An 18,699-nucleotide genomic window follows, 5' to 3' on the forward strand; every position below is an offset into this window, starting at 1 on the left:
TTGATGTTAAAGTTATCGTCATACTATTTTTACAATCAATTGTTTAAAAAAGTGCGCTTAGGGAGACTTGATCCCTGAATTTTTACAGTCACTGGAATCAGCCTCAAGATTAATCAATTGGGCTGGGTTTAAATACATTGTTTCCTTTAGTATAGTTGTACATAACTTACTGCAGTTTAAACCTTTTTTCAAAAGTTTTGTGAGCAAAAATTTCCAGCTTTTGTAAACATGCTTAATTTTGGTCTAAAAAATAATATTTTAAATTTTCAAATATTTTACGTACTAAACTTGTTTTATTTTGAACACAAACATACAGGTTTTATGTGAAATTGCTGTAACTTATAGAAAATTAAAAGTTTGGATGAATAAGAAACATTTTGCTTAAGATTTCTTAAAAATGTTGAATGAGGGATCAAGTTACCCCTCAAAATAAAAAAATCAAACCATCCACATTAACGAACCCCGGGTCTTTTGTGGTCTCTATTGCAAGTTTCTGCTCGAACCTAGGAGTCCGAAGGTTTGAATGGGGAGAGCATCCAAACCTCTTTTACTCCAAGGAACCTTCCACCCCAGTGTTTGAACTGACGACCTTTGGATTGTGAGTCCAACCGCCGCCAGCGATTCCACCGGAGTAGGTTTGGTTTGGTGTGTTGTTTGTACTTATGGCATGGAGACGACTCCTACACCTGGAATGACTTAACGGCCTAAAAACCAAGGCCGGGACCGACATTTTACTTCCTCATCCGATGGAAGGTTGCAGCAGATGGGAATCGAACCCAGAATCAACCGCTTACAAAGCGGACAGCGTAACCATTCGGCCACGCACTGCCACGTTACCCCTAGCATTTTTAAAATGCCGGTTTAAAATATTTTTATAAAACGCTTGGCATGATTCGAAGCGTTCATCTGATGAAATACCCTTATTAGCCAAACATAGATGAATTTTTAAGCTTTCAATTCATGCAAAAAGTGATAAATTGACAGAATTATGTGCGATACAAAAAAAGGGGATCAAATCTCCCCTACTGATGGGCTACATATTCTAGGGTGTAATATTACATAGAATTTTATAAAATAATGCAAATAATGCTTTTACACGCAGCTGGATTGCTACTTTTTTTGCTGTGTGGGCACGTGGCTAAGTGTGGGCACGTGGCTAAGTCACGTTTCAATGACGGATCCAAAAACAAAGATTCGCAATTCGCAATGTTCAGTGTAAGAACGGGCCTTGACCGATCTTTTGCTCCAGGTTCCCGATGAACACGCACTGCCTTTAGTGTTCGTGAAAGATATTCACACCTTACCCGAGCAGACGGTAATAACGTGGGAATAACGTTTCTTGATATTTGAAAATACTAGGCCAATAACATTTTACGTTATTTATAACAAGATTTTTTGATTTTTTTTTATTGGATTGTTATTGTAATAACGGACTAATAACACTTTTAGTTATTCTTCGAACAAATCTTTGTTATTATTTTTTGTAGTTTTAACAACTAATCCGATCTTCCCAATAACAGTTGGAGTTATTCTTTCATAACAAAAAATGTTATTCCAAAGTTGTTTTGGCTTTCAACCAATATCAGACCAATAACAAATTTTGTTATGATAACATATGATAACATAAACCACGCACATTTCTGACGGATGAGAGATGTTCAACAACTGAAAAACGTGCGCTTTTTCCAGCGTTCAAGAGTCCTCAGGGACGTTGGAAAAACATAGTAAACGAGTTCAACAACAAGTTCGGAAATCTTTTGGTGAACAAAGTGTGCTACTTGGGATCCTAGAGGGTCCCGGAGTACCAAACCTTCTTAGCATGGTGCTCCCAACGAATACATCCAAAAATCTCGGAGCGTATGGTGGTGTGTCCCCACGTTTCTTCTCCCCTCGATTCAGAATTGTGTTGTTGTTCGAACACTCAGTGCTCAAACTCAATCCAATTACGAATTATCTCTGCGATACGGCTTTACGCAGTAGGCCTGGCCGCTTTAACGCTTGTGATGTTTCAATGCATTCCGATGCAATGGCGCACTACAAATGTTAATAAATGACAAGAAGAGTGCTAGGCGTCATCTAACCTAAGGCACTCTCCAGGATCCCTGCGAAAGAGTGGCTGCACTAGGGTCTAATTAGATTAGATTAGATTAAATTATAAGTGGCTACAAACATTTTAAATTTTAGTTACATTTAACTTGTATACTTTCAATGTGATCCTTGTAAGTAAGGTTTTTGTCAAAAGCAAGTCCAAGTATTTCACTTGATCCTCCCACTTTATATTTACCCCATTCATCTTTATAATGTGATGACTTTTTGGTTTAAGAAAATCAGCCCTTGGTTTGTGAGGGATAATAATAAGTTGAATTTTTGTAGCATTTGGAGTAATTTTCCATTCTTTCAAATAAGCATTGAAAATATCGAGGCTTTTTAGTAATCTTCTTGTGATGACACAAGAATCAGCAAAAAGTGATTTCTGACATCGTGAGGGCAAATCAGGCAAGTCAGAAGTAAAAATATTGTATAAAATTGGACCCAAAATGCTACTTTGACGGACGTCAGCACGTACAGGTAGTTGATCAGATTTGCTATTCTGATAACATACCTGTAGAGTACGATCCGTCAAATAATTTTGGATAATTTTCACGGTATAAATCGGAAAATTAAACCTTTTTAATTTCGCAAACAAACCTTTATGCCAAACACTGTCAAATGCTTTTTCTATGTCTAGAAGAGCAGCGCCAGTGGAATAGCCCTCAGATTTGTTGCTTCGAATTAAATTTGAAACTCTCAACAACTGATACTTAGATGAATGCCCAAGGCGAAATCCAAACTGCTCATAAGCGAAAATTGAATTTTCATTGATGTGCGTCATCATTCTATTAAGAATTATTCTTTCGAATAATTTAATAATTTAATTTTAATAGATGAAAGCAAACTAATGGGCCGATAGCTTGAAGCTTCGATAGTATTTTTGTCCGGTTTCAAAATCGGAATTACTTTGGCATTTTTCCAACTACTGGGAAAATATGCCAAATCAAAACATTTGTTGAAAATTTTGACCAAGCTGCACAGAAAAAAAATCATGGTAATATTGCATCTGGTTAGGGGTACATCTTTCATGTCAGAAAAAAAGGTGTAATTTTACCTCTGGAAATGTGTAATTTTACCACTTTTCTGGTGTAATGTCACTTTTTCAGTCTAAATTGAGGTAAATTACATCATAAAAGAGGTAATATTAACGACGTCCACGAGGGGGATCTGAGATTTAAAAAAAGCCCACGTGGTTTATGGATGTTCCCTTAGTTTGACAACAATTGGTGTCAAACCATTGGGGTTTCTGCATAACTCTGAACAACTACAACAATACAATTTTAAATAAACAAAAATTAAAATATGTCAGATAAACACATTTTTGAAAGTTGAAAGTTATCTTTGTCGTCTACAATGAGACAGTTGGATAGCTCTGGCTGTAGAGGTCGGATCGATCTCATATTTTGATCAATGTTAGAACACATTAAAAGAAAGAAAATGCAACAAAAAGCTCATTAAAACATGCTGATTAAAAAATACAAAAATCGTTGAAAGTTGAAAACCAAAAGTGTCTCATTGATGACTACCCTACCCTATGTCACGCTCTAGGGGGAGGGGGTCTGTGCAAGTGTGACATTGCGTGTTGTAATTATAGGAAAAGCGAGACAAAGGGGGAGGGGGTGGGGGTAAATTTTTGCTGATTTTAGCGTGACGTATTTTATGGATGAAGCCTTTTGAATTCAATAGTAGTTTTGGGTTTTGCATCAACCTTTGTAAAGATCAGATCCGCCAATTGTTAACATTATAGAATAATTATTATTATTACTTCATTTAATATTTTCCAGGTTAATATTTTTTATTTAACAATTTTAAATTGTTGTTTTGAGTCGTTATTTATCATATTGCAAAAATAAAGATACTGAGAAATTATATATTGGCTAATTTGAAATTTTTTAAAATCTAATAACAAGTCCATGCAAAAAGCTTCAGAATTCAGAAAAAAAAATATTAAAATGTAAAACTGTGAACTATCAAACGAGGCTAATTAAATTAACGTTTCAATGAATAAGTTTGTATTTCAAATTCAAATTCGGTTTTATTGGTGAATAATCAAGATACAATAAGTTCTTTTTTGGTACAAAACAGAGTTTTGGAGTTCCTTTCAGCTATGTGTTACATCATAATCCATTTTGGAACAGTTATTGCTTGTAAATAAAGGTGTTACCAAGAGTAAGAAAAATTAAAAAAAAACTTACTAAACTTGCTAGGAAAAGGGGATAGAAATAGAGAAAGCTTAAAACTAGATCACAGTTTTTTATCCTTTATAGATGTGCTTAATCATTAATTCCCCGAGGGCTAGAAATTGCTCCGCCTTGTTACGGCAGTTCCGAAACCGCGTCATCATCTCCCCCGCGAGAGCAAAGAACTCCGGCAGGGTAAAGAGATCTTCCCCGGTGACTTCTTGCTGGGCCGCATTGCCGCTACCGGCCGCGACCACGCTGGCAAACGATCGCCCCCAGCCAGGAGGGATCGCTGGGTTGTCCGCTGGAACCGTACGCTGGCCAGCTGCAGGAACGGCTGCACTCGTACTTCGTTGAGGAGGGTGGGACGCTGCTGCTTTCTTCTTCCTCTTTTCCTGCTCCTCGAGGTAGGACTTGCGCGCGACGCATCCGCGGTAATTACCGGTATGGTTACCGCCGCAGTTCGCGCACTTTACGCGCGGCTTGGTTTGTTCTGCGTTTTCCCCCCAATTCCGCCTTTCGTGGCAGTGCGCACACCTCCGAGAGGTGTGACTCACCGCACTTCACGCAGCGGGGCTGGAGGTTGCAGTTCCGCGAGCCGTGGCCGAATTTCTGGCAACGGTGACATTGCGCTGCGTCCGTCGGATTTTTGGAGTAAAACCGCCAGTTTACCCAAAAACCGTCCAACGCCTTAGTCCGCCGCAAGTCCGCGAGAGGACTTTTATGTCTCGCGGCGTTATTCCGGCACCCGAGAGGTGCTCCTTGAGGACGGAGGTCGGGCGGTCTTGGTACCCCTGCAAGACAATCTTTACAGCGGTCTTCTGCGCGGGGTCAAATGTGTAGAATTTGAAGTTTTTACGCTTAAATTTCTCCACAACCAGGTCGAAGTTCTTTTGGTCAAATGTGAACACTTGCACTGACGCTTTACCTATTTTGAGGCAGTACACGAGGCCTTCCAGCTGCTCGTCAACATCGTCCGCCAACGTGTCCAAAACAAAAATTGGTGGTGGTCGTCGTTCCTTTGGAGTAATTACTTTTTTGGCGTCGGCACTTTTTCCGTGCACGACCATCGTCGTCGTCGTCGTCGGTAGTACTACCGTCGGTGTTGTTGTAGCTGCTTTCCTCGTCACTCAGCCTCGCGAACTTGTTACTGGTGGGAATGTTGGCGGATGTTGAAGCGCCATCGGTCGACGGATTGCCGGAAGTAGCTGAACGGAGCCTAATAGGGCTGCGATCCTGGACGCGGTAATTAGCGTGTAGTAACTTGGGGTCGAATCCTTTGGCGCTCACACTACCCGGCGCGATGGCGGTCGACGCGGCGTTGGTTTGTTTACCTTTTGCACACGGCCGGTAGACGAACTTCGCGGGTTTTCGAGGCCGCACTCGAACTGCCACGGCCACGGCCGGCCCTTGGCATGCTGTTGGAGCAAACTCGCGGCTAATCACGGTAAATTACGGCGAAAATTTTCGAAAAAACGATGGAGCACTGAGCACTTGACTGCTACTTGCACTCGTGCGTACACGGAGGTGTGATAAGTTTGTATTAATTGTAACTGAATTGGTTGAAAAGCAACAAATTTATTACATTTCTGTTAAATTATTGGCACTATTGTATAGTTGAAAAAAACTCCCGGGTCCCGGGAAATAGCAAAATACAACTCTCGATTCCCGGGAAATTGAAAATCTCGAGAATCGTCACCCTCTAACTGGGGTGGAAGGTTCCTTGGAGTAGAAAGAGGTTTGGGTGCTCTCCCCATTCAAGCCTTCGGACTCCTAGGTTCGAGCAGAAACTTGCAATAGAGACCACAAAAGACCCGGGGGTCGTTAATGTGGATGGTTTGATTTTTTTTTTTGATTGACCTAAGGCTTCATCCATAAAGTACGTCATGCTAAGTCAGGGGTGCCCAACCTTTTTTTTAATTTTTCTGAAGCTGTGGCGGGCTGGAACTATTTTTAATAAAAGTTGTAAGAAATACTTTCAATGAGTTATTCTTCAAATTTGTAAAACTATTAAAGTTTGTGAAAAAATATAAATTTTTGCTCCTCGATTTCTTGACAATTCGAGACTTTTTTTAAAATATTTTTTAAAACATTTGCAGTGATTTTTACTTTCACTTTAAATAATTCGCGTTTCCAAGCTTTTATTTTAACCAAAACTTTAATACTGTAAAATTGTTCTGAAAAATACACTATGTTTTGCTTATTTATTTATTCAAAAATAAGTTTTAATCAAGTTCCTCAAAAAATTTAAATTTCAATTCGTAGTAAGCTCAGAAAAAAATATTAAGTGTCTTTTTGTAAATTTTTAGACAACAATCTAATTTTTCATATATTTTACAAAATGAATAATTTTGTTTTCTTGCTCAGTTTATCAGTTTGATAATTGATTCTGAAAATATTAATAAAAAAATAATAAGAATTAAATTACAACATAACAAATGTTTGAATTTCTAACCAAAATTGAAAAAGTACAAAGGCAAAATAAAAAAAATACGTTGATATAGCAATATTTTATTGCAAAAACAATAAAAAGTTCCTTGTTATTTTTTTTTAATGTGCAAAAATTTGATTTGAATCTTATTTTTTTTTATTTTGAAAAATAATTAATTAATATTTTTTTAAGTCGTCGCGGCCCGGATGAAATGGCTTCACGGACCGGATCCGGCCCGCGGGCTGGACGTTGGGCAGGCCTGCGCTAAGTTATCTACTTGAAATGTAATGAAAATGTAATTTATTATAAGAAATTTCAACAAAAATTATTCAGTTTAATAAAAAAAAATGCTAAAAAGAAAGTTACTAATAAACTCTTCTTTAGTGATTTCTTAGTGTTAATGGGTATATTTCCTCTATAGAGCTTTTGACGTTTCGCGTACACAAAAAAGCGCACTATTTGATTTTCCTTGCCGGACAAAATTTAACCTCAATCTTTTTCGTGTACGTACATGCAATACATGCGCAAGTAGATAACTCTGTTGTGAGATTGGGTTCACCTGTCTACAAACTTTTTGTCTCATACAAAAAAGTTCTTTCCAATGAAGGCTCACATGGTGGACTAGCATAAAATATCTGTTCGAAATCCAACAGCAACGTATGAGATCTTATACCAAATCTAATGCGTCCAAAGCGGCCAAAGTCGGTTACGTCAGTGTCAAGAAAAATAAGCGACAATTTTGAGTTGTTGATTCAGATATACTGGATAAACCTTCTTGTAATACAAAGAGCAGGTTACACTATGTTAAATAATCATTTTATCACAACCGTTAGACCCATTTCAAGTTGTACAACATTTTCAATTGTTGATTATTTGCTAAGCTTTCATAAGTTGTTGTAACACAATGTCAAACCACCACCAAGAAGGTCTCTGAAAGCACTTGAATGAGAGAAGGATAAGGCAGATAACAAAGTTGAGAAAAGTGTCCAGTTGTGAAGATACGTTGGACCTACATGTATAGCAGATAATTTTTTTATTGAGGGAAAGTTGACGACAAAAAAAGCGAGAAGACCCAACATTATCCACTTTAAGGAGTGTTGACTTTCTTGAAATTTTAAAATCTTTTTTTTTATTTATTTCGCAAACTTGTGTTACTTCAGCTTTAACTGTCTATTACAATGTAAGTTAGGTCAGCTTTCAGATTAGAAGTAATACACTTCTGGTGAAACTGTAGCCAAATTATCCAAACAGAAAGATACCCTTTCACAGCAAAGAAAGGAACAAAATTGAAGGACTATCATGCCATTGAGTGTGAATCACGAGAACAAAGATTACACGTATTATGTTAGCAAAATGAATAAGAGATAGCGGGGATGCGACAAATTTGCCAATGAAATATGTACACAGCTATAATGGCATGCCCATTATCCACCGCGAGAAGAACTTTTTTTTTATTATCACAGGTATATAAGAGAAGTGCGACGGCACCCAAAGGTTCCCAAGTGGCCGGTGGTACGACCAAGTTACAATAGAATACAGGACCAATGGTTTGACTTTTTCACGATGATTGCTGAAATATTCAGGAATCCTGTGTTGTAAATCAAAGATCAGTTCTCCCAAAGCGAGAACCGTTACGCTCCGGTACATAACTACAATAACAGAGAAGAGCTTTATATAATGCCCATTGAAAAAAGATAGGGAGCCATATTACACAATACGGTCCAAGCCCACTTACCACCGACATCCATCTTTAATTGCTATCTTTCTACCGGTGGACAACGCCAAATTCAGTGGGCACACAAGGGTCATTAAGAGAAATCCTGGCACCAAAAGAGGAACCGCATTCGTCAGCAGAACCTTTTCTTTGCTCCCCTTCCTTAACGCAATGGACAGCCAGCTGATACAAAATATATATCACTAACCGCTAAGCAAAACGGAGGAAAATGCGTCGTGTTTAAAGTGTATCACAAAAGCTAATGATTATCATCAAATAAGAGCAATTATCGTGGTACGGTCAATTGATTAGCAGTTTTACTAGGGGAAATATACCCATTTTAATCACACTAAGCCGTTCGACCAATTCTCATCACTTTTGCCGTTTCTGCTATTAAATCAACATTTTCAGATTTTTCAACAATGGAGAGTTGCTTGCTCACTTTTATTTGAGCTATTTATTACTTTGGAACAGTCAAAAACACTTTATATAAGCTGTAATTCATGATCAAAGTGCTGATAGGCCGATAATAGAAATAGGCTGAGAAAGAGTATAGTTCCCCTACCATGTAATAAATTTATGTTTACTCATAGTTACGACATTTTGACTGTTCCATGATTATGACAATTTATTTACGATCGTTATCCTCGGAAGGATTAATTACGTTTGGCAATTAACCGTTAAATTAAACACTCCGTCATAACTATTTCAAAGTAGATACGCTGGAGGCGTGCAAAGACATTAAACTACATGTGTATCCTTGCAATCATCTCATTCCCTTTTGCAGAAAGTGTCGTCATAGTTTTGATTTATTGATAATATATATATACCGTCAGGACCGTGGTGTAGGGGTAAGCGTGGTTGCTTCTCACCCAGTCAGCTTGGGTTCGATCCCAGACGGTCCCGGTGGCATTTTTCGAGACGAGATTTGTCTGACCACGCCTTCCGTCGGACGGGGAATGAAATGTTGGCCCCGGTCTAACCTAAAGGGTTAAGTCGATAGCTTAGTCCATGTGTAGGAGTCGTCTCTCTGGGCCCTGCCTCGGTGGAGTCGCTGGTAGGCGGTTGGACTCACAATCCAAAGGTCGTCAGCTCGAATCCCGGGGTGGAAAGAAGCTAAGGTGTAAAAGATGTTGCAATTGCCTCAACAATCAAACCTTCGGACACCTAGTTTCGAGTAGGAATCTCGCAATCGAGAACGCCAAGGCAATGCTGTAGAGCGAATAATTTGATTTTTGATATATACCGTCAACTGGGGCGAATTGGGACAGCAGTTTTAACCATGGTTTCTAATAGAACAGAGTCAGACCGACAAAAAAATCAAAATTTAATACCTTTAAGTGCTCTAAACAATGCTGTCGCTATTAGACTCTAGTCCCGATTCGCCTCAGATTGCGGTACATTAGGGTGATAATAAAAAAAAATCGACATCAGGGATACCCTCTGATTCGATTCCTTAGGGATGTAACCGTTGTGACTAAATCGTTCTACCTTTACCCCGCCCCGTTAAGGGTAAATAGGAGCTTAGGGAGTAACTACAGTAGCATGCATAGGGAATAAAGTTTAGGATGTTTGTGTATTTGTCTTTTTAAGCGTCTTTATGTAAAACTTAAATTAAATTAAAACACAAACTAATAAATAAATTGGAGCACACACAGAAAAAAAAAATCATGGTAATATTACATCTGGAAAGGGGTACATCTTTTATGTTTGCAAAAAGGTGTAATTTTACCTCTGGAAATGTGTAATTTTACCACTTTTCTGGTGTAATGCCACTTTTTCAGTCTAAATTGAGGTAAAATTACATCATAAAAGAGGTAATATTCAACCTTCCTAATTTACATTATTTTTCACTGTGCAGTTAGATTAAAACTAAATATCACAGATCGCAAACCATAGCCATATAAGTGTTAACACACGAAGCAGAGTCTGTAACGAGATGTGCTGCAAGGGTTGCAAATTCGCGAGATCTGCGCGAAAAAGGAGCAATAAAGAGAGCGAGTGTGGGATCGAGAGCCGAGGAGGGCTACTGGTGGCCATTGCAAAAATTAAAAGGATTTTTCCAAAACGCCGTCACTGCGAGCAGAAGTACATTAAAATTGAAAAGGGACACTACCTGTCCATTCCAGTGCGTTCACAAGATCGTTACCACAAGTTACCGGCTTCGCTAAACCATACGGAAAAGTAAGATTACAGCGCTTGTTGAACGAGAAAATCAGGATCAGGTTGTAGCTTAAACGCCCTGTTTTGAAGCTTTTGTCCGTCGATCACGTGCTGACGAGGTCGCTTCCACCCCACAGCCAGATACGCCCAGTCACGACCGTCTAGCAGGATTCTAGCAGAGTTCTTACAGAGCTGGATATTCTTACAGCATTCTAGCAGAAATGTTCTACCGTTCTAGCAGGATTCTGACAGAACCAGCTCTGCTAGAATATTTCGTGACTGGGCGATAGTTCGCAAGCAGAGGATCGTCGACGAACGCACGTTGAGTACGTGTGCGGATGCTCCGTCAACACCAGCAGCAGCAGCAGCAGCTGCGTCGAAAGCACCAGCCGGCCAGCCATATTCCCCCCACACACACATAAAGAACCGTAAGTGCAATAAACGTCATAAAATGAAATGCTTTTGCGTTTAGGTGTTTAGTGTATTGATGGCGAGCCCCCTTAAAATTAAGCCTGTTTTTCTGATCTCTTTGCCCGCCAGCGCGTAAAAAGAGGCCGAGGCCCACCCCTGTCGGTCGTGGCTCTAAGACCAACCGGCAGGGGCGTTTAGGGTCCGTCTGATCCAGCAGGTAACAGGCAAAAACAAGTATCTGTGCAAATTTTGAGCCAATTTGGTTAATGCTAATGGGTCGCTTTTTTATCGTTGAAGTTTATATGGGGAAAATCAAAAAAATGTATGCAGAAAAATATCGTTTCAGTATTCTACTGTCAGGTGGCGTAAGATTCTTGTAGGAAATTTAATTTCCTACAACTTTGTCGAAGGATGCAAAACGATCCGAGTTGATCCTGATTTTTGGTGATTTTTTTTTAGTAAAAAGTGTTTTCTTATTTACTTCCTATAAACCCCTTTCAAGAATATAAGCCGATTTCTTTTCATCGCATTGCTAATAACACATCAGGATCAACTCGGATTTTTTGTCCCCTTCGACAAAGTTGTAGGGAACTAAATTTCCTACAAGAATCTCACACTTGGACAATTTTGGGGGGACCTGTGTCACCTGCTGCCAATCCTGTAGCGATGTTTTTCTCCATACATTTTCGCTATTTTCCCCACATAAACTTCAACGATAAAAAGCGATCCATTAGCATTAACCAATTTGGCTCAAAATTGGCACAGTTACTTATTATTGCTTGAAAAATCGAGCCAGGGGAAACCTCTTAAGATTTTTCTTGATTTTCATTTTTTTTTTTGCCACCCTACGGTACATCTGATTTTTGTATTGTTTATAGTAATCCATTCGTAAAAAACTCTCAGGTAAAGTTTTGGCGACAGCGTTCTTTGGTGTCGTTATAGGGGATTTTCAAGTTTTTAATGGTTTTCAAAACAAATTAAATAAAGGAAAATTAAACCGACTTTCTCTTAAATTCCAGAACTAAACTCCTTTTTTGAATTGTGAACAACGTTAGATGCTTGAATTGATATCAATTTATTTAAACATAAAAACTGTATCAAAATTTGGTGAAATAAATGAAGAAAAAATGACATGAATTAACATGGCTACAATGGATAATCCCTGTGATATAGATATAAGTTTTCTTTACCTCTATCCATTTTCTTTCTCTTTTGATATCACCAAGAGGTGATCCTCTTGGTGATATTAAATCAGGTTTTTTTTTTCATTCTGCCACACATGTGAATGCCCAATAGCAATCTATGATTACTAAGCTAATTTTTTATTGATAACATATTTTAAAATTCACAGTAATGCAGTAATGCAGGAGGTCCCACAATTATGAAACTTAAAACGTACTTACAAACTATAAAGAGTGCTAATGAAGACTGAAATGATTTTTGTCCAAATTTATCAATAATAGGGTGACAAGACAAATTTATTTTTTTGGAAAACTCATGACATAGTCCCTAGTTCGATTCTTTAAGTAAAAATAAGTAACTGTGCCAATTTTGAGCCAAATCGGTTAAGGTTTAGGGGTCGCTTTTGATCATTGAAGTTTATATAGGGAATATCGCGAAAATGTCTGGAGAAAAACATCGCTTCAGGTTTTTGGCAGCAGGAAATTTGTTCAAATGTAAGATTCTTGTAGGAAATTCAATTCCCCACAACTTTGTCGAAGGGTGCAAAAAAACGAGTTGATCCTGATCAATTTCAAACAATGCGATGGAAAGAAATCGGCTTATGTACATAAACGTATATAAGGGGTATATAGGAAGCATACAAGATTTTTTTTTTAAATCACCAAAAATCAGGATCACCTCGGATCGCTTTGCACCCTTCGACAAGGTTGTAGGGAATTGAGTTTTTTGCGCCACCTTGCAGAAAAATACTGAAGCGATGAATTTCTGCATACATTTTCGGAATTTCCCCTGCATAAACTTCAACGATAAAAAGCGACCCTTAAACTTTAACCGATTTGGCTCAAAATTGGCACAGATACTTATTTTTGCCCAAGGATTCGAGTCAAATGGTATCCCTAATGTGGTTTTTTTTATTGTCACCCTAATCAATAATCTTATTGGACTGAATACCAAAAGTGTCAACTTCGTCTAATTGATGCACACTAAAAACGATTTAAGGTTTAGGTTTTTCATGATATGTCAACCAATTTAAGTTTTACCTTCGATACTGAGAAACAGCTGTTCTGCCCATGTTCGCATAAATGTCCCATATGCAAAAGCAGCAAGTTTAGAAAAAAAACGCAAGGAAAGTTTGTCCCACGTAGAAACTACGTGTTAAGTTTTCGCAGAAAAACTGGATTTCTTCCAGATTTCTAGAACAAATAATTTTTGATTTTTCTGAAAGAGCACACGATTTTGAACCAAACTACATCAATAACTCAAAAGTGATGAAAATGCATATGGGACATTTATGCGATCTGGGACTGTGTAATTCTACTCTTACAATGAGCCACCGCCAATCACCTCAGAACCGAAAACTGAAAAATTATATGTGTGAGTTATTTTTTATAACTGGTGTTTCTCAGCACAAGTCGTTTTCAAAAATCAAACCACATGTTTATCGGTTGGTAGGGATGGAAATTTTAAAACCAAACTGAAGCGTGTTCTAAGGTTCGCCGGTTTTGTCGTCATCGTCGGCGTCGCGACGCTTCGGGCGGAAGATTGTTCGTTTGTCACTGCTCCTTTCCAAGCACAGTACTACTATATCAATGACTCGGAGTCAGCATCACTCGTCAGTACCGGTTCGACCTTCGAGCGTGTAATACCTTTCTCTCGCTCTTCTACACTCTAGTCGTCATCAGAATCCTGTTAAATATCCCATTGCTTTTCGGTCGGATTTACTCGTTGCGTTGTGGGTTAGTGTGAGTGTGTCTCTGTGTTTACATCGTCGTACAGGCCTCCTTTCTCCGACGGGGTATTCTCGCAGCAGCAGCATCAGTGTTAACCGGTGGATTTTTTCATCGGCGAAAATCGCGGAAATCTGCACACCAGTCTCTAGAGCCACACCGAATAGCTATTTCATTACATTCTCGAGTGTTGACTGAGGCGGACGTTGGCAGCAGACACACTACTGGTAGAGTGGGCCCATCTGCCCCTCTATTGCTCGTTTCAATAGTTTTGTAGTGTCGAACTCTAGCCTCACCATAGATGTCATCAACCATCATCGACCATCATCACCAGTGCAAAAGTAACTGCAGCAGCATCAGTGGCAATCGTTAAGTGCTGTTAGGTCGACAAAACAATAAACGGCATTTAAACGGTGCATTAGTGCATAATCATCGCAGTTCACAATAGTAAGAAAGGAAGCAGGGAGCAAACATAGTGCATTACACATTATATATAAAATCCCTCACAACCCACAACTATAAAACAAAAGCAGAACAGAGAAGAGCAAAGCTAAAACACAAGCAGTGCTGTGCTGTGATCAAAGAGAAGTGTTATGATTGTATAATCAAATCCTGTGGTTTTGAAAAATACTGCAAAATATCAAAAGTGTAGAGTTACATCGTTACTGGGTTTCAATCCGCGCTGAAACAAAGGCTTAAACTAATGCATCGTTAAACAGCAAGTAAAACAGTTAAATGTGTGCATTATCCTACTAATATACAGCACGTTTCAACGGATAGTTGAAAGATGATATTTGTTTTTGTTTGATGTGAGGTGAGATTCGAAACGAGTTCCAATTCTAAAGCATTGCCAGTGTTAGAAAGAAACGGTTGGTGAGTACATATATCAACCTAGCATGGACGAATGGATTAACAGTACCAATCAAATTAAACTACTAAAAAGTGATAATGATTTAAGCAGACTGATGAATCTAAACAATCGTATTCATTCATAAAACAAAAAAAAAGGTGACCAATGATTTTTTTTCGAAAAAAACGTTTGAGAATCACGATGGTAATTGCCTTTCTCATTTAGGAAAGGCTATAAAATCACTCGGAAAATGAACTTTTTAATTTGACCTCCTAGACCCTTGACTATCGACTCATAATCAAATTCTGAGCAAATGTCTGTGCATGTGTGGGGATGTTGATCAAAATATGCAATTGACTTTCCCTTTTTGGATTCACTATATAAATGAGAGGAAGGCACCAACCACCTAAACTGCCGTTCTAAGCATAATTGTCCCATGTCATTGTTTGACGATTTTGACCTTATGACATTATTAAGTTTAGTTTGCCGTAAACTTTTTGAAAAACCATAAAATCTAGTACTTTGTTCGGAAACTAATCAAAAACAACACCAAGTCTGTTTGTCCCATCGTTACACTTCTACGCATAATTGTCCCACCAAGTATTTTTTTTTTTCACGGAATCATTAGTTATATGAAGCATTGAGTCTTGTTTACATACTGTATAGCAAGAGGGTCATAAATAAAAGTGATAAACTACTAACTGGGGCGATTGGACATAGGACGAATAAGAACCCACAGAACAATTATGCGTAGAAACACACTAAAACGGTCGAAAGATTTCACTCGCGTTTTCTCAGTTGCACTTTTTTGAACATGGGACAATTATGCATAGAACGGTAGTAAAGGTGGATCAAGTAACGTTTTTAAAAATTAAAATCAATAATGCAATAGGGTAAGGTTATTTGAATTGCGGAATTTTGTATCTCAAAATCTGGAACAGTAGATTTGATTTGCTGCAAAAAATGTTACATTTTATAACAGTTTTTGAAGCAAGTCCGTAGATCATTTTTGCCCGTGTGTAAATATGTTAGCGATCTGCAGGTATAAGGTATAAGAAAAGTGCGTGACCGGGGGGAGGAAGGGGTCTGAAATCCCGAAAATCTCTGGACGTAATATTTGAACAAACCCCAATCCTCGTTCTGTTAAGATTTTTTTCTCCGAAATACAATCAATCAGCCGTCGGTAATGTCGATAATAGAGTTTTCTAAGCCCGATCTCACGCACACTAGCTTACCATTTGTTTTTGCTGGCGACCACAAATTTTAACCTAAAAATCCATCGTGTATGTACACGCAATACATGCGCACGTAGGTAGCTCTATTGTTGGTAACGGGCAAAAATGTCATACCCCATTATCGTAAAAAATGCATGACGACAGATTTCATGCAGATTCTGGTATACTTTCATGCCGCCATGCATCAAAATCATGCGACCGTCGTTTGGGTGCACTCAATTGAAAATTATGGATACCGTCTTCTGGGGTGAATCGGGACTACAGTCTGAATTGAGACAGCAGGTTTTAGAACACTTGAATGCTTGAAATCTGGAAATCGATGCACTATTTTTGTGTCTGTGTCTGTTCTATCCGAAACCAATAAAAAAATATCCAAATATTGTATAGTAACAAGACTGAAACAGCTGTCCCGATTTGCCCCACGTGTCCCAAGTCAACCCATGTAACGGTACTTCTTTTTGAGATTAAAACATATTCTAAGCGTTTAACAATCTAATTCAGATTGTATGAATTCCCTGTGGAAAATTTAAACCGTTAAAGGGGGCAAACTTCTGTTGCTATAGTAAATGCTTTTTGCATTTTTATATGTTAGTTTTGAACCTAATTAAAAGGCTTTAATTCAAAAATCACTTATGCCCAAACTTTTATCTAATTTGCGTTTTTTTTTTCCTGATCTACCTCAAATAACGGTGCACGCAAAAAAGAAACCCTCTGAGAAACAAATAGATCCTTCCGGTGGCTTTTTCGGCCATCGTTTGGATGATGAATTGGATAAGGTATGCTGGTATCTTGCACTGATGGTCAAATATAGCACACCCTACCTCATTTATGTACACACCCTTTCCTTACCATTAACCCGGGCATGGTCTTCGGGTCTATATGACCCAAGAACATGATAAAAGTTATCGTAACTTTTGACCTTTGGCACTTACAGAGCTGAAATTTTATGACTTTGTGTATCTTACCAAGACACACATTTGAGCCAAAAATGGACTTCCGGTGGCCACCGGAAGTGCCCCCCAGAAAAAAAGTCACACTTATGGTACTCGGGTCTATATGACCCAGAAATGTTTTTGGCAGCCAAAATTCGGAACCTTGACCGATTTTGGATGTCTTGGCCGCAAATGAAAGGTTAGAATGTCTACTTTGCGATTCCGACTGGCAGAACCGGTTTTGGGCACTGTGGCCACCGGGAACCTGCTACAACCGAAAAAAGTCCTTTTTGAGGCCCCGACTTTGAGGACCTGTATCTCCGGAACGATAACACATAGCGGGTTGCTTCCAGTTGCATTTGACGGGTAATAAACTCAACTTTAAGCTCCCGTAGAGATGATTTGTCAAAAGTGGACACCGGTTCCGTTAACCCGGAACATCCGAAAAACATGATTTTTTCAGCTTTTGTTATAAAATCAACACATTAGTCAATTTTTTCAACCGATTTTTTTGTAAATCATTACATACGTACACTACATACTACCCCTGACTGTTTGGGATCGTTCCGGCCAACTGTGGCCAATCCGGAACCGGTCCCAGGGTACCACCAAAACGGTTCCAATAATGGTATCGCTAGAAACCCGTCATCTTGCATATCAAACTTCATGAAATTGAAAATTATGACCATCTGAAGTCATTCCGATATCCTCTGACTCACCCTGGTCACTCCGGAACCGGTTACCGGTGGCCACTGGGGGACACATCCGGAGTATGCAAAAAAGCATATCATGCGACATATCAAACGTCATGAAATTTAAAATTATGACCATCTGAGGTCATTCCGATATCCTCTGACTCACTCTGGTCACGCCGGAACCGGTTACCGGTGGCCACTGGGGGACACTTCCGGAGTATGCAGGGAAGCATATCATGCGACATATCAAACTTCATGAAATTGAAAATTATGACCATCTGAGGTCATGCCGATATCCTCTGACTCACCCTGGTCACTCCGGAACCGGTTACCGGTGGCCACTGGGGGACACTGCCGGAGTATGCAAAGAACCCTACCATGCGACGTATCAAACATCATGAAATAGAAAATTATGACCATCTAAGGTCATGCCAATATCCTATGACCCAACCTGGTCACTCCGGAACCGGTTACCGGTGGCCACTGGGGGACACATCCGGAGTATGCAAAAAAGCATATCATGCGACATATCAAACGTCATGAAATTTAAAATTATGACCATCTGAGGTCATTCCGATATCCTCTGACTCACTCTGGTCACGCCGGAACCGGTTACCGGTGGCCACTGGGGGACACTTCCGGAGTATGCAGGGAAGCATATCATGCGACATATCAAACTTCATGAAATTGAAAATTATGACCATCTGAGGTCATGCCGATATCCTCTGACTCACCCTGGTCACTCCGGAACCGGTTACCGGTGGCCACTGGGGGACACTGCCGGAGTATGCAAAGAACCCTACCATGCGACGTATCAAACATCATGAAATAGAAAATTATGACCATCTAAGGTCATGCCAATATCCTATGACCCAACCTGGTCACGCCGGAACCGGTTACCGGAGGCCACTGGGGGACACTTCCGGAGTATGCAGGGAAGCATATCATGCGACATATCAAACTTCATGAAATTGAAATTATGACCATCTGAGGTCATGCCGATATCCTCTGACCCAACCTGGTCACTCCGGAACCGGTTACCGGTGGCCACTGGGGGACACTGCCGGAGTATGCAAAGAACCCTACCA

General features: G+C 39.3%; 1 protein-coding gene across 4 annotated transcripts in view; it reads left to right on the forward strand.

The window, feature by feature from the left end:
* Window positions 1-10,869: 10,869 nt before the first annotated feature.
* Window positions 10,870-18,699, forward strand: part of LOC6041861 (PDF receptor) — a 93,934-nt gene continuing 86,104 nt past the window's right edge. For 3 of the 4 annotated variants that reach the window (XM_038266180.1, XM_038266182.1, XM_038266183.1), the window contains exon 1: window positions 13,782-14,772. The gene's annotated coding sequence lies outside the window, so the exon portion shown is untranslated. Of the gene's footprint in view, window positions 11,008-13,781; window positions 14,773-18,699 lie in introns of those variants that run through there. The other variant, XM_038266181.1, reaches the window with a different exon arrangement.

Source organism: Culex quinquefasciatus, chromosome 3, assembly GCF_015732765.1.
Source record: "Culex quinquefasciatus strain JHB chromosome 3, VPISU_Cqui_1.0_pri_paternal, whole genome shotgun sequence".
In the NCBI taxonomy this organism is placed as follows: Eukaryota; Metazoa; Arthropoda; class Insecta; order Diptera; family Culicidae; genus Culex; species Culex quinquefasciatus.